Source organism: Paroedura picta, chromosome 18 (assembly GCF_049243985.1).
Source record: "Paroedura picta isolate Pp20150507F chromosome 18, Ppicta_v3.0, whole genome shotgun sequence".
In the NCBI taxonomy this organism is placed as follows: Eukaryota; Metazoa; Chordata; class Lepidosauria; order Squamata; family Gekkonidae; genus Paroedura; species Paroedura picta.
This window is the reverse complement of record NC_135386.1, coordinates 1578391-1592392: the sequence shown is the minus strand read 5'-3', so window position 1 is coordinate 1592392 and position 14002 is coordinate 1578391.

The window sequence follows — 14002 nt, the reverse complement described above, 5'->3', positions numbered from 1 at the left end:
TTAGAGAAAGCTTGAAAGAAAAAAAACAGATTTGCAAAAGGAAGATTGTGACCTGTTGGTAACCACCAAAGATCCACACGGAGAATCATTAACAGGCTTATTAACCCCCGTTGTGCAGGAGGGCGGAGAGTTCAAGTGGGAGCGGGGTCGTTCCTTTGGGTCGGAGGGTGGGAATGAGCTTGCTGTGAGCTGCAGCAGAGCCTGCCTAAAGGAAATCTGCAAGGAGAAGCAGAACACCCTCCCACACCCACACCCACACACCCACACACCCACTCCCGGGGCGTCCAGGAAGGACCCGGAGGCCTATAAACGCAGCTGTGCGAGAGGTGACTTGGCAGGGTAATCAATACCAAGTTAATTGCTTCAGCATAACGAGAGCCGGCGAGCGCACTTGCATGGCACCCCGGCCGCCTCCCCAGAGGGCCCGCTGCACTCGCCCAACCTGATCCGGCCAGGGGAGGCTGTCGGACGGCTTGGGCTCGCTCTCCCTGGCAGCGTCAAACGCCCCCGAGGGCAGCGATGGGCGGGTATTGGTTATGCGCCAAGGAACAAAAGAGAACCAAGCAAACACTCCATTACCCTGGCATGCCTCCCTTTTGTGCCTACGTTAACCACTTGGAATCTGTTCGGAACATCTGCTCTGTCGCAGGTGGCTGGCAGGGACTCCAGGGGGGTTGCGGGAGGTTCGGGGGTGCACTGCACTGCGAGCCCAGCCTTCTCAGGTGGCCTCCCATCCACACACCAACTAGGGCTGACCCTGCTTAGCTTCCGGGATCTGATGAGATCGGGCTAGCCTGGGCCATCCGGGTCAAAGCCACGGGAGAACAGAAGGGGTTTGCTGTTGCCTGCCTCTCCGCAGCCTTCCTTGGTGGTCTGTCCTGCAAGGGCGGGCCAGGGCTGAGCCTCCTTATTTATTGAGATCAGGAAGCTTATGGCAACCCCAGAGGGCGAGAGACACTCTGAGGTGGTTTGCCATGGCCTGACCTGCGTCACAACCCTGGACCTCTTCCGAGATCCGACCACGTCACGCTGCGGGCTGCTTTTGAGCCAGTTTCTGTCGGCTCACGAGCAGCTTCCCTTCCTCTCCCTGGAACAGGCACCTTGTGAGGCAGGTGAGGTGGAGAAAGCTCAGAGAGAACCTGAAGAAGAGGAAGAGTTGGTTTTTAAACCCCGCTTTTGGTCTACTTTACAGAGCCACTTACAAACACCTTTCCCGTACTCTCCCTACAACTGGTGGGGCTGAGTCCGGAGAGAACGGCTAGCTTCTAGTGGAGAACACCCTGTGAGGAACGTAGGGCAGAGAGAGCTCTAAGAGAACAGTTCTGCAAGGACAGCTCTGAGAGAACTGTGCCTGGCCCAAGGTCACCCAGCTGGCCGCGTGTGGAGGAAGAATAGAGAATCAAACCTCGTTCTCCAGAGTAGAGGTGGCTGCTTTTAAAGCACTAGGCCCCACCCGGAGGATGGCAACCTGAGCTTCGAACCCACTTTACTTGAGAACATTGATCCAGGGCTCTCAGGCTTGGGGGGGGGGGCAGAAGCTGTGGACCTGCTGTTTTCCAGCGAATGTGCCCTGAAGGGACAACGTCCTGCCGTTTCCCAAGCTCTGCTCGCGTGGGCAGGCCCCCTTGTGAGTCACGCTTGCGAGATCCTGGAGACCAGATTGCGTGGACACCAAACAGAAGAGGACAACAGCAACCAGCGCTCATAAAGCCTCCCCCTCCCTCCTCCCCTGCCCTCCCCTCCCCTCCCCTCCTAGGCTCCTCTTACTCCAGGCATGTTCGACACAAACGTTCTTGACATACCACAAGAGCCCGAGTGGAACAGAAGGAAAAGCCAGACGGACAAGAGCTTTGCGTTTCTCCAACGCTGTTTGTCCGAGTTCTCCTGCCGCTGGGAGATCGGCCAAGGCGCAGGGAACATACGCTCTGCCCACTGATTTCCCACATGGTTCCCCCTTCTGAAAAAACTGAACTTGCAGTTCCTGGTTTCTACAGTCTACGATGTGGGGAAGGGGGGTGGGGGGTGGTCTAGCCCAATCTCAGAATCTAAGCAGGGTCAGTTCTTGGAAGGGAGACCACCCAGGAAGGCTCTGCAGAAGAAGGCCACGGCCAACCACCTCGGCTTCTCCCTTGCCTTGGGAGCCCCTGGCGAAGTCAGTGGAAGCTGGCTGTGACTTGATCGTACTTTACACACCCAGATGTGGCAGAGGGGAGAGGGAGGCATTCTTAGTTGCTTAATTGCTAGGCTCAATTGCTAGGCAGGTGACAGTGGATGAGCGAGAGGGATGTGAGTGTCCTGCACAGTGCAGGGGGTTGGACTAGATGACCCAGGAGGGCCCTTCCAACTCTGTGATTCTAAGATTCTGTGATTCCTCTTAACTGGAGATGCCGGGGATTGAACCTGGGGCCTTCTGCAGGCCAAGCAGGGGTTCTCCGGCCCTCCCCTGCAATCAGGAGAAATTGCATCCTGACCCAAAAGTGGGTTGTGAGGCTGGAGGAAGCAGGCCCCAGAATTCGGCCGTTTTATTGATTTTTGGGTCACAACGCCAAGTGAATTTAGACTCGTGGTCCACCATCCCAGACAGATCGGGAATCACTGATTCAAGGAACTGAAGGGGAAGATCCTGCCCTGCAAGTCAATATTGGGCCTTCACATTTATCCACGCCTGGAAAAGCTACTACGGAAATGTTGCTGAACGGGGGAACTTTCCCCTTCTCTCCTCCGGCAAACACAACATCTTATTTTCACAGTGACGCCGCCGTGTATTTATAGACTTCTGGGACACAAAACTTTCCTTTTTCAGACTGGCAACGGGAGCGATTTCGAAGGGGATGTGAAGCGTTTCATCTCCACCCCTAGCCAAAAGAACACTTGAATTAACCGGGGAGAAGAAAACAGAAAACAAATCCAGAGGAACGTTTTCTGTCTCACACACACACATGCAGATGGCTTCCACATGCCCCGAGTTTAGTGTTTTGGGGAAACATGGATTTCCCCCCCCCTGCTGTCCTGCAGTTTTTGGAGCGTGTTGGGAATGCCCCAGCCCAGAGTTGGCAAGCCCAGCAACCCCTGTCTTTGCAGATTCAAAAAGGTGCTTGGACTTGGGCTTCCACTGAGGACGAATCCGTCGGCACGGAGGAACACAAACAAAGCTAGCGAGAGCTGCCCGGGAAGACTGGCTGAGGCCCAGGAGACGGCCATTCCGGGAACGAAGGGGGCCTGGGAACAGCCCTGCGGAGGAAATGAAGCCCGGCTGTGCGAAATCCACCCAGACCCATGATTAAGCAGCTTTCGCACTGGGGGCAAGCAGCGCCGTAGAGGAAGATTGAGTCACGAGGGCCCCGGATGACACCGGGAAGTTGCACAAGGTCTTTTCTTCTCTCCAAAACATTCACTGCCGGCCAGACAGGGGGTTCCCGCCACCGTCTGCTGGGAAGCCAACAGCACCATCTGCTGGGCCAGGACGAGGCATCTCCCCGCTGCTCACCTTAAGCAGCTGTCAGCTCCACTGAGAACCACGTACGTGATGCAGCTGGCAGTGTGCTCTCAAAATGCACGTGCCCCAAGCACACTCCTACGGTTGAGGCCAGGAAATAACATCACGGAGATGCTGGCCTCCCCGCTCAAGATCCCATCCAGCCAACCAGGGATTCCCAGTAGTTTTTAGCCTGTGGGCACTCTTTGGAGTTCTGACTCAGGGTGGTGGGAGCAGCCACAAAATGGTTGCTGCAGGAGGCGGAGCCAGCCACAAAATGGCTGCGGCAGGAGGCGGAGCCAGCCACAAAATGGCTGCTGAGGGCTTCCCTCCAGCCATGCCAGGAAGATCCTTGTTTAGTGGTGGCAAGTGCTGTCAAAGCAACATTTTCAAATGACCAATCCCATCTCCAAAAGCCAATCAGAAGCCCTGCTAGGCAGAATTCCCAGCTGGCCCCACTCACACTCAGTGGGAGCCAGGAAAGGTGCTGGCGTGCGCCTTCATGGGCACCACTGGTGCAAACAAACCAGAAGTGGTGAGTTCAGGGGGCTGTTGCCAATAAGGCCCTGCTACACGATCTGCGTGCAGGAGCGAATGGGTTAAGGACCAACCTGCCCCACTCCAATCTTTCCTCTTGCGTTATTTTATGCAAGGCCAGGCTTTGGCGCACAAAGTGTGGAGATAAAGATGACTCAAAGCGCAGCCCGAGGGAAATTTCCCAAGTCGGCAGGAAGCTTAACCAACTCCACTGAGTCATGGGTGTTCTTGGAGGCGGGTGGAAAACACCCACTCGCTGCCTTGTAAACAAGGCTCGCAAAAGGGGATCTAAAAACGAGGGGCGTAAGACTCACACCACATCGTTGTTTGTTGATTTAGGAGGCCGTCACCATAGATCCAGCGTGGCGGCGAGAAAGTCAACATAGAATCATAGAATCACAGAATCCTAGAGTTGGAAGGGGCCATACAGGCCATCTAGTCCAACCCCCTGCTCTACGCAGGATCAGCCCTAGCATCCTAAAGCAACATGGAGCAACAAATTCTCCTGAAGTGGGCTGGAGCATCTTAGCAACCAGACGCCCAGGGAAGGCCTACAAGGAGAGCAGCAAGGCCATGGCCAGTGAGAGCCAGTGAGAGCCAGAGGGGTGGAATGGTCAAGAGGGGTGGACTCTAATCTGGAGAACCGGGTTTGATTCCCTGCTCCTCCACAGGCAGCCAGTTGATCCTGGGCCAGTCACGGTTCTCTCTCTCAGCACTGAAGGCAGCAGGAAAGGCCAACGTGAGATGGATTGATCCCACCAAGGAAGGTCATGGCCATAGCTTGGAAGACCCCAAGCAAGGCCGTTAAGGACAGGACGTTCTGGGAGACGTTCATTCATGGGGTCGCCAGAATGGCACTCAACATACGCACAGAGATAAGGCCTAGCCTACAAATCCAGCAGGGTGTGGTGGAAGAAATCTGACGGGGGGGGGGGGGGAGAGTCGTTCGGACATCTCCGCACTCCGCATTTCCCCACACGCACACACACACTAAAATGTTCCCACGCGTCTAAAAAGCAAACAAACCACACCCTGTAATGCAAACTGCTCAGTGCAAAGTAACCTTTCTAAGCCACCCTGCTCACGGCTGTGCCAGTTTCCCTTTTGCAAACAATTTCAGTTGACAGAGATGTTCAAAAATACAATTCTCCCTTCGCCTGGGGTCCCAAACGTTCCGCGCTCCTTGTGGCCGTCTTACAAATTTACAGCCTCAACACTGCACCTTATTCTGCTACGGCAAACGATCGGGCCTAAGAATTTGGAGCCCTGAAGTCAATACATCAGCCCGTCTGGCCACTGGAGACCGAGCAACAGGGTTTGTGTGACGCACAGTGCCGTTCTGACCCGTGTAAAACATTCTTCTCTGTCTGTTAAGCTTTGACTCTCAGAAGCGTAACAACCCCCCCGAAATCTCAGGCAATACTGCCCTCAAAATCTGCTCTCAGGATTATGGGGACAATCTGGTAAAAGTCGACAATGCTCATTGCAAAACGGGAATGAAGTTTCATCTTGCGGGGACAACGAAAGCTCAAGAGCCACCGGACTTGGACGTCGTTCTACGCGTGAAGATGGATTTAGCTGTCGCTCCCCTGCCTTCATTCTACACTCTCATCCCCCGGCCGAGTTCAGACCAAACCCTCCCAGTTTAAAAATGCTGAGCTTTGCCTGTCGCAGTCTAGATCCCCAGCCCCGGGAACGGGAGGGACGCAGCCCCAGGGGTTTCTTTGAGGTTTCCGCCCGTTTATGGCACCTGAAGGAAAAAATGCAGACGGGCCAGTGCCTGCTCCACATCAGACAACCCCCAAAACAGTTCCAGAGAAATACTGGCTTCCTTTTGACTCTGTCGTCGCCGTCCCCCACCCCCACCCCGCCCCCAGAAAACATATAATCTTTAACTAAATAAATAAAACGCAAGCAGAAACAGGAGCCCGACAAGAGAGCTCTTTATGGGAGAAGGTTTCCGCCGCAGTCAGCAAACCGAGAGGGTCAAGCTCATTGTAGGCTGGATGCTAAATCCCGCCGCCTTTATCTACAGCGAATTAGAAAACTCTTCTGGCTCCACTTTAATAACAGCCTTGCGCAGAAGTCCTCTGGGGAACCGTCTTCCGTGTGCCAAGGGGAAGCCTCCCTTAGAAGTCATTACAGCCGCTTAACTCTTTCGGGGCATGAACGCTCATGCTCTCTCCTCGCCATCCCATGCCTCGTCTCCTTACGACGAACGGCACAGTGACTAAGCAGAGTCTGTCGGATTCTGGCCACGCTATGAGAAGAGAGGAACGGTGGGGAAAGTTGAAGGCAGCAAGAAAAGAGGAAGAGGAGGAAGAGGAAGAGCTGGGTTTTCATACCCGTCTTTTTACTACACGGAGGAATCTCCAAGCGGCTTCCCCTCCCAACAACAGACACCCTGTGAGGTGGGCCGGGCCGAGGGAGAGAACTGGGACTGGCCCGAGGTTGCCCAGCTAGCGGCATGTGGAGGAGGAGGAATCGAATCTGGTTCTCCAGACTCTTTAACCCCCACGCCGAGCTGGCTCGCTGAGACCCGACCAGAGATGGACGGACTCCATGGCAGAAGCCACAAGCTTCAGTTTGCAAGTGTAGGCAATGTCTGGCATGCAGAGTTAACCAGGAAGAGGAAGACGCTGATGGGGGCAGTAAGAAGGTTTAGATAGACCAGCGAGCACAAATTGATGCAGCCTCTATGTTTACAGCAAGCCCAGAGCATAATGGCTAACATTAATTCATGTAGGGTCAATGTGGAAGTGGCTTCATGGCTCTTAACAAACACACAGACGAAGACAGAGACAGATGAAACTATCTAGTACAACGCTGGATAGCGAATGAACAAAGAGCCAAGGAATATCGGCGTCCCTTCGGGCTCCCAGAAACGTTGTGCTCCACCCACAGCGATGTTGAGGCTGGGACGGAGCAAAAGCAGAACGGTGAAGTTTTTAAACGCTCACAGTCCGTGTCCCCAGAGGTCACGAGGAGACTGTTAACCAGAGCCGTTTCCTTTCCCTTCCCCGATGGAAACTCCACCCAAGCAAAGATTTCCTCCTGAGCCGCAGATGCTGTCAAAACGTACGTGTCCTCCCTTTCCAAGGGAACAGAAACAGCCTCGAGAATCTCTAGGCCAGTTTGACTAACCCTGAGCACAGATCTAAGTGCACACAAGTAGACCAAATGCCTTTTGACCCTACTGAGTCTTCCTTGGTGGCCAACATTACTGAATAACGCACTCTTATACAAAACCAGTTATGAAGTATAGCTGTGGGAAAAACAAATGTAGGAACATGTCAGTTTTTTAATACGGTTTTTACTTTGTTTTTAAACCTAGTATTGGTGCAATTTAATAAATGATTGTTTAAATTTTACATTGTTTTATAGCTCGGCTTTTGAATCCCTGACTTTGTTAAGGCTGGGTTTCCGTTCCCTTTTGGGTTTTGCAGCCTGTTAAACACACCACGTGCAGCTGGGCCGTCAGAAAGAAAACTCCTATTGAGTTCACTGTGGCTGATCCCCAAAAATCATGCACAGAATTGTACCTTTTCACTTGAAGCGCCGGAGACAAACCCCCACACTCCGCTGTCAAGCCGCAATTTCTCATGAGCCAGGCCAAGAGATGTCCAGAGGCAGTTTTGCTGTTACCTGCCTCTGCGTAGCAACCCTGGCCTTCTTCTTGGAGGCCTCCCACTCAAACATAGACCCAGGTTGACTCTGTTAAGCCAGGTCAAGGCGAGAACCAAGCAACCTAAAATGATTTAATCTTTTGACATCTGGGCAGGGGAGACCACTTAACGGGTGGCCCCGCACAAGAGGAATAACGCCGCAAAAGAATCCAGACAAGCCGACATGTTACAAATAAGTTAATTTTATTTGAATGGGTACCGGAGCTTCTCTCAGTCTCAAACAATGGAGAAGCCGATCACACAGATTACAGAGCTATCAGTAACTTGTAGCTGTCTTTCATAAAAGAAAGGAAGGAATTAACAGTTCTATAAAAAAAAAAAAAACAGCGACAGTCTTAACTGGAAGGTTCCCCCACCCCACCCCAGCCCCGGTCAGAAACCAAAGCCAGATTTCATAATGACTATTGCAAAAAGATTGGTTTTAGTGCTCTCGTATTTTACAAAAACAACAATCCCAACGACTAAAAACGGCTCGTACGCGTGGCCTTTTTTGTTTTGTTTTTAATTTGTCAAAGAATGGAGCGTATTAAAAAATAGCGTTCTGTCGTCGGAAGGAAGGAAGGAAGATTGCACGTAGAAAAGTTTCGAGAGACGCACACGTCCCACGAGAAACGCCCACATTCGTTACCTGTTCGTATTTATTTAGCGCCCTTGCTTTTTCTGAAGAAGTCATTCAGGATGATATGAGGGTAGTGACTTAAGAGGAAGACAGACAAATGGACTCGGGCGCAGAGCCAAAGAAACAGAATTGGGGGGGGGAGGGCTCCAGGCACCCACAGGGAGCTCTTAAACTTCCCCCCTATCATTAGCTACAGAGCAGACCCCTTCAGAAGTGGTTTGAAATTTAGACAGCCCCTGGGCGGGAGGAGGTCCCCACAAGCAATGGGGGGAGAGGGGGAGTCAAAAATCCCACCGGATCTGAGCCGTTCTGAAGAGTGACCACCTGACGGGGCTACGGACCTAAAGCACCACGAGGACATTCTGGGTGCAAACGTTTTAGGGTCACTGCTCCCACTTTTGTTCCCCCTCCTACAATCCTCTGCTGAAGGAGTTAAGCTTCATAAAAGGCCAAAACTATCTGCGAGGAGAGTGTTCTGCAGATAAGGCGAGTATTATTATGATTTTTTGCACAATTGTCTTTTAAAAAAAAAATAAACGATTGCCAAGAGCAGCCCATCGCTTCCTAGAGAAACTAGTAGGCCTCTGTGCAGACCTTGGGAAGAACCCAAGATCATCGGGTTTCTGTAGAGAGTCACTGATCCTCCGCTTTCTATCTCTCTCACTCTCTCCCTCTCTTTTTTTAAAAATATGGCTTTGGTGCTCTAAGCTAGTTGTAAGAGGTCATGAGCAATCACGGGGAGGTAGGAACGCAAAAAACTGATCGAAGGCTGAGAATTCGGAGATCTTGAATGTATTTGCTGTCCTAAGGACGGGCAGGGTATACATTTGGGCACGTGACAACAGTTCCCTAATCTTAACTAAAGGCTTATCCGCAACAAAGCTCCACATACCCCTTGGCGGAAATGGGAAACTTCAAAAAGTTACTGCACTGCTAAGTATTGGTGGTCTTATTGCTCTCTCTGTTTTCCTACAGATCTATGGACATTACAATCTCTTGGGGGCACGTCCCCCGACCCGGTCTATTTCGGAGGGACCCAAGACACTGAATCCAGGCATCTTCCCCACCCGGGAGACCCTCCAGTCTGTTCCTACTTGAGTAAAACCTCCTGTAAGAGCAAGTCACAAACACGCTCTTGAGTGTCACGTCTGCATCAAAAAGACTGCCGTGTGAGCTGCAGTGTGCGCGAGGATCTTGGCCCTGGCGAGACACGTAAGGCAAATGTCCACAGGTCGCACTCAGGCAGTTGGCAGTCAGAGAGGGCTTGGGTGACCTCAGCACCTGAATTCCATAGTCCACGATCAAACTAATTAAACTGCGTCTTCTAAGGCAGGGATAGTCAACCTGTGGTCCTCCAGATGTTCATGGACTACAATTCCCATGAGCCCCTGCCAGCAAACGCTGGCAGGGGCTCATGGGAATTGTAGTCCACGAACATCTGGAGGACCACAGGTTGACTACCCTTGTTCTAAGGCACCACATCTTTGAGGGGAAGGAATTCCAGTCACCAAGAGGAAAGGTTTCCGAGGAATTCCACCAACGCCACTGTCGATGTGAACAAAGCGCATGGCGTGCGCGGGATGTTCTCCAGCGTGGGCATGGGCAGATGCCTCAGACTTGCCTTAATGACTCACGCGGAAGCGTCTCTCAGCTAAAGCACACCGAAACCAGGCTTCCAAAGATCTCTACAGACAACGCTGCATGGGGAGCCCAATTGACCTTGCCCCAACAAGATATTAAAACCGAAGACCCCTCCCAGCTCCCGTCCCCTTCTCAAATAGGTCTTGGCAACAGAGGAAAGGAGTTTAATAGTACAACTCAATGACATACATTGTAAGCCTGGGCATGGGGTTTCTCATCCCTGGGGAGACAACGGCCTTTGAAATGAAGGACTCCACCGCCACGGAAACGCCTTGTTGCCGTAGTTACTAAATATCACCTACCTAATTATCTCAAGTCCCTTTCAAGCACTCATTCTCTTTCATTGCCAGGGGGTGGGGGGGGGGGGTCCAGGCCTGACGGCGGCCATCAAAGATCAGTAGCTTCCAAAAGAAATCATTTTTAAGCACCACGCAATTAAAGGGGCCCGAGCGGTAATGGGTAATTTCTACAAAAAGGCTAGGAGCAGACTGCAGACGTGGACATGAAAGCAAGGCAGTGGCCAAGCAGACGAGGCGCTCATGGCCGTGGGAAGCAGAGGCACAAAATTTGCAGCATAACTGCTAGTGCCTCTCGTTAAATTTTTAAAAAGTTTGAAGGAGGTTGGACCAGGGGGTCCAATTATATGGGCCCCCAAAGAAGGTGCCCCCATCCTCCATTGCTTCCTATGAAAGGGCGGGGGAAGGCATTTAAACGTTAAAGGGTACACAGTCCTTTTAAAATTTAAATGTCAGTGGCTGAGTGAGGGAAGGCATTTAAAGGGCTCACAGTCCCTTTAAATGACTTCTCCAAACCGAAAGTTCACTCTGAAGGCATCCAAAGGGACAGAGAACCCATTAAATGCATTTCAACTGTGGCAATCCAGCAGTCTGAAAAATTCTTGAATATTTTCAGGATTTTTCAGGTGTGATCATTTTAGATAGCTGAAAACCCCTAAAAATTATAAATATATCCAGTCTGAATTGATACCTGAAAAACCCCAATAAGGTATTTTGGGGTTATTTTTCAGCTCAGATCAGCCAAATGCACATCCCTAGTATGAAACAGATGGGCAAAATTGGGCCATAATGGTATGAGATTGGCGCTGTGAAATTTTACGTTGGGTTGATCCAAAGACCATTCTTCTGGTGCAGGGAAATGTTTAGGGTTTTTTGGGTGGGGGTGGCTAACTGTTCTTTAAAATTTAAAAACTGTATGGCATTGAAGCGGCTTACAAAATAGGATTCCATAGAGAAATAAGAAGTAGAAGGAAAGTTTTTTTTCTTTTACCAAAATATATAAACCAGCATATAAAGCTCTTCCATTAAAAACCATTCCATGTCCCGTCCACCACAGAGGCTGGCGTACATAAGGAGCATTCAGAATAAATCAGAAACATCTACCAAGCTTTCTCGACAAGGTTAGTCGCTAGCACAATTCCCACAACGGTTCTACAAAAAGTGACAACACCTCTCTAGAACAAAGGCGCAACATATTGCTTTGTAGCCTATTCTGAAACGAATACAAAAATAATCCCTTCTCTCGTAATTTAAACTGGGCCGGGGAATGGCATCAGAAGGCAGCCTTTGAAAGTCTACGGACCGAATGCACAAAAAACACTTTTCATTACAGGTTTCTTTTCCTTTTTAAAAAATGTCAGCGACATACAAAGGAACCCACAAGTGCAAAGAAATCACTCAAGGGGTTTTAGTCGTCTGCCACAATCCTGCCCTTTGGCCACAACCCTACAGCGTTTTGCCGTTCCTTAGAACAAAGGGAGCACAGTGGGACAACACAAAAGGGTGAAGTGGGACAGTTGTGGAAAAATCAACCGACAATCAAGTTCTCAGGATCAGATCTTCCCCTCGTTGATAAGAATCTATTCCTCTCTAGAGCAAATGATTTAATGTTTAAATTTTTCGTGCCTATTTTTTGGGGGAGGGGGGTGTAATAGGACTACTTCAGTTTGATGGCCAACTTAATGAAACCACGTAGGGACAATGGAGGTAATTTTACTTCAGATGGCTTTGCCAGCGTCACAAAAAGGAGTTAAGTTGACCAACAAGAGAGAGAAGCTTTCTCAGGGGACGGTACCGTTACCAGGAAGATATTGCACCTCATTTGGACTCCTGTTCAAAGCAATACAAGTCTCTCATTCTGTCAGGGTCCAAATGAAAGTCATCTCTGTAAGCCGGGCGGCATGTCCGACTCTCTGCCAAAAAAGGTCTGAAATTCTACGACCAGCAAAGATGGAAACCTCCTGTCCGTAGAAAGCCAACAAATCAAGCAAATCCGCCCATTTTGCATAACTTATTCTGCTTTTTAAAAACTGTTGTTGCATAAATTTATTCTGAGGTTGCTCGTCGTCAAGGTGGTGAAAACAGAACGCAACCCCCCCGCCCGCCACACACACACACACACACAAACACACAAATGACAGCTGGGATTCCAAGAAAATTCAACTCTGCCCAGCACTCTGTCGTTTTTAAGGAGATGTTTTGACCTTCTCCTCAATGCAGAAAGAGGGAAGATGCATGCTGAGCAGGAACCCAGATATTGGAGATCCTTTCTCCAAATCACGTGACTGCAGCCCTTTCCTGAGGACCGCATCTCAGTCGAATAGGATATTTTTGCCACCAATTTCAAATGCGTGTCGAACTTCAGAAAGGAAGTTTTTGGATTTCAGAAGCACAAGGGGCGCAAGAATAGCAACGGATGAACCGATTGGACTAGGGATGGTGGAGTGACAGCCGCAGAGTCCAATAGATCGCTCTCAGGCGCTTGCAGAACCGACTCCCAGCATGCTTCAAAACAACCTAAAAACACAACTTATCTGTAAACGTGAGCGTATCGCGTCTTATTTGTTCATTAGCCCTTTTCAAACTTCTTCTAACTGCATTGTTATTACAAAGAGTGAGAATGTTTACAGACCATTCCCTTGTTAACCCTCAGACCCTTTATAGTCCACAGAAGAAGGAAGGATCGCACAAGTTGCATATTTTCAGATCTTTTCACACGTGCCGGATTAGCGGCTCGGAGAATTTTAACAAGCAGTCTCTGATGCCCACCCCCCACCCCCGCCGCGATAGACTTCTTTCTTCTGAGGTCTGTTAGCAATCCATATTTGATATCGATGCTCATCTGTAACCATAAAGCATTCTTTCTTTCTTTTTTTAATTTGTAAAACATCACTTTATTCAACCCAGAACAGTTAGCAACACTTAATACATTCAACCACTGTTCCACGTTTTTGTACTTCTGATACACCAAACAAAGGACACGATCCATGGGAAGTCCGTGACTCTTGGAAACGAACGTGAGTTTGGCAAGGCCAATACACTGGCTCGTGTCTGGCTTCCACTCACTGGTCAGGGGAACTTCCCAATACATTGTGCCTCTGTTATTCTAAAAACAAGGGATTCGACGCGAGACCCAAATCCCCCCGTGTTGACCGAGGGATTCTGCCTCCGTCCAGCCCTACCTTCCTGACTTGGTATGAGCCCCCCTCCCCAACTTCCCCCTTAGCCCTTTACATATTGAATGGTCTTCAATACCCACTTATCACCCCACCAAGTAACCCCAAACCCACCAATCGCTGGCACAGAGGAGAAAAATGCTGAGCAAAATGAGAACACAGTCATGTAGAGAAAGTAATACAGACAGACAGACAGAGAAAGAGAGAGAGAGAGAGAGAGTTCAGACAAAACTTTCGACAACAACTCTCAGGAACTGGCTAATTTTAGGAATGTTTAGTTGTCTGGTGATGGAGAGAAGGTTTTCTTGCTGCTTCCACTGATCCACAGCAATGCTCTTTCAGAACAGCTAAAATGGATAATCCAGGTTGACACGTCTTGTCCTATTGGTCAACTGCCCCCATGTTTAGTCTCCGGCTGCTTTGACGTGCCTGGAGAAGCTGGGGTCAGGCTTCCCAAAGGCACAACGCTTGCTGCTCCGCTCACTTCCTTCCACGCACGTAGCAGGATGTCGGAGCCAGTGGGAGCTTGGTCAATCCGGGAACGTGAGGATGGAGGGGAACACGCTAGGGCA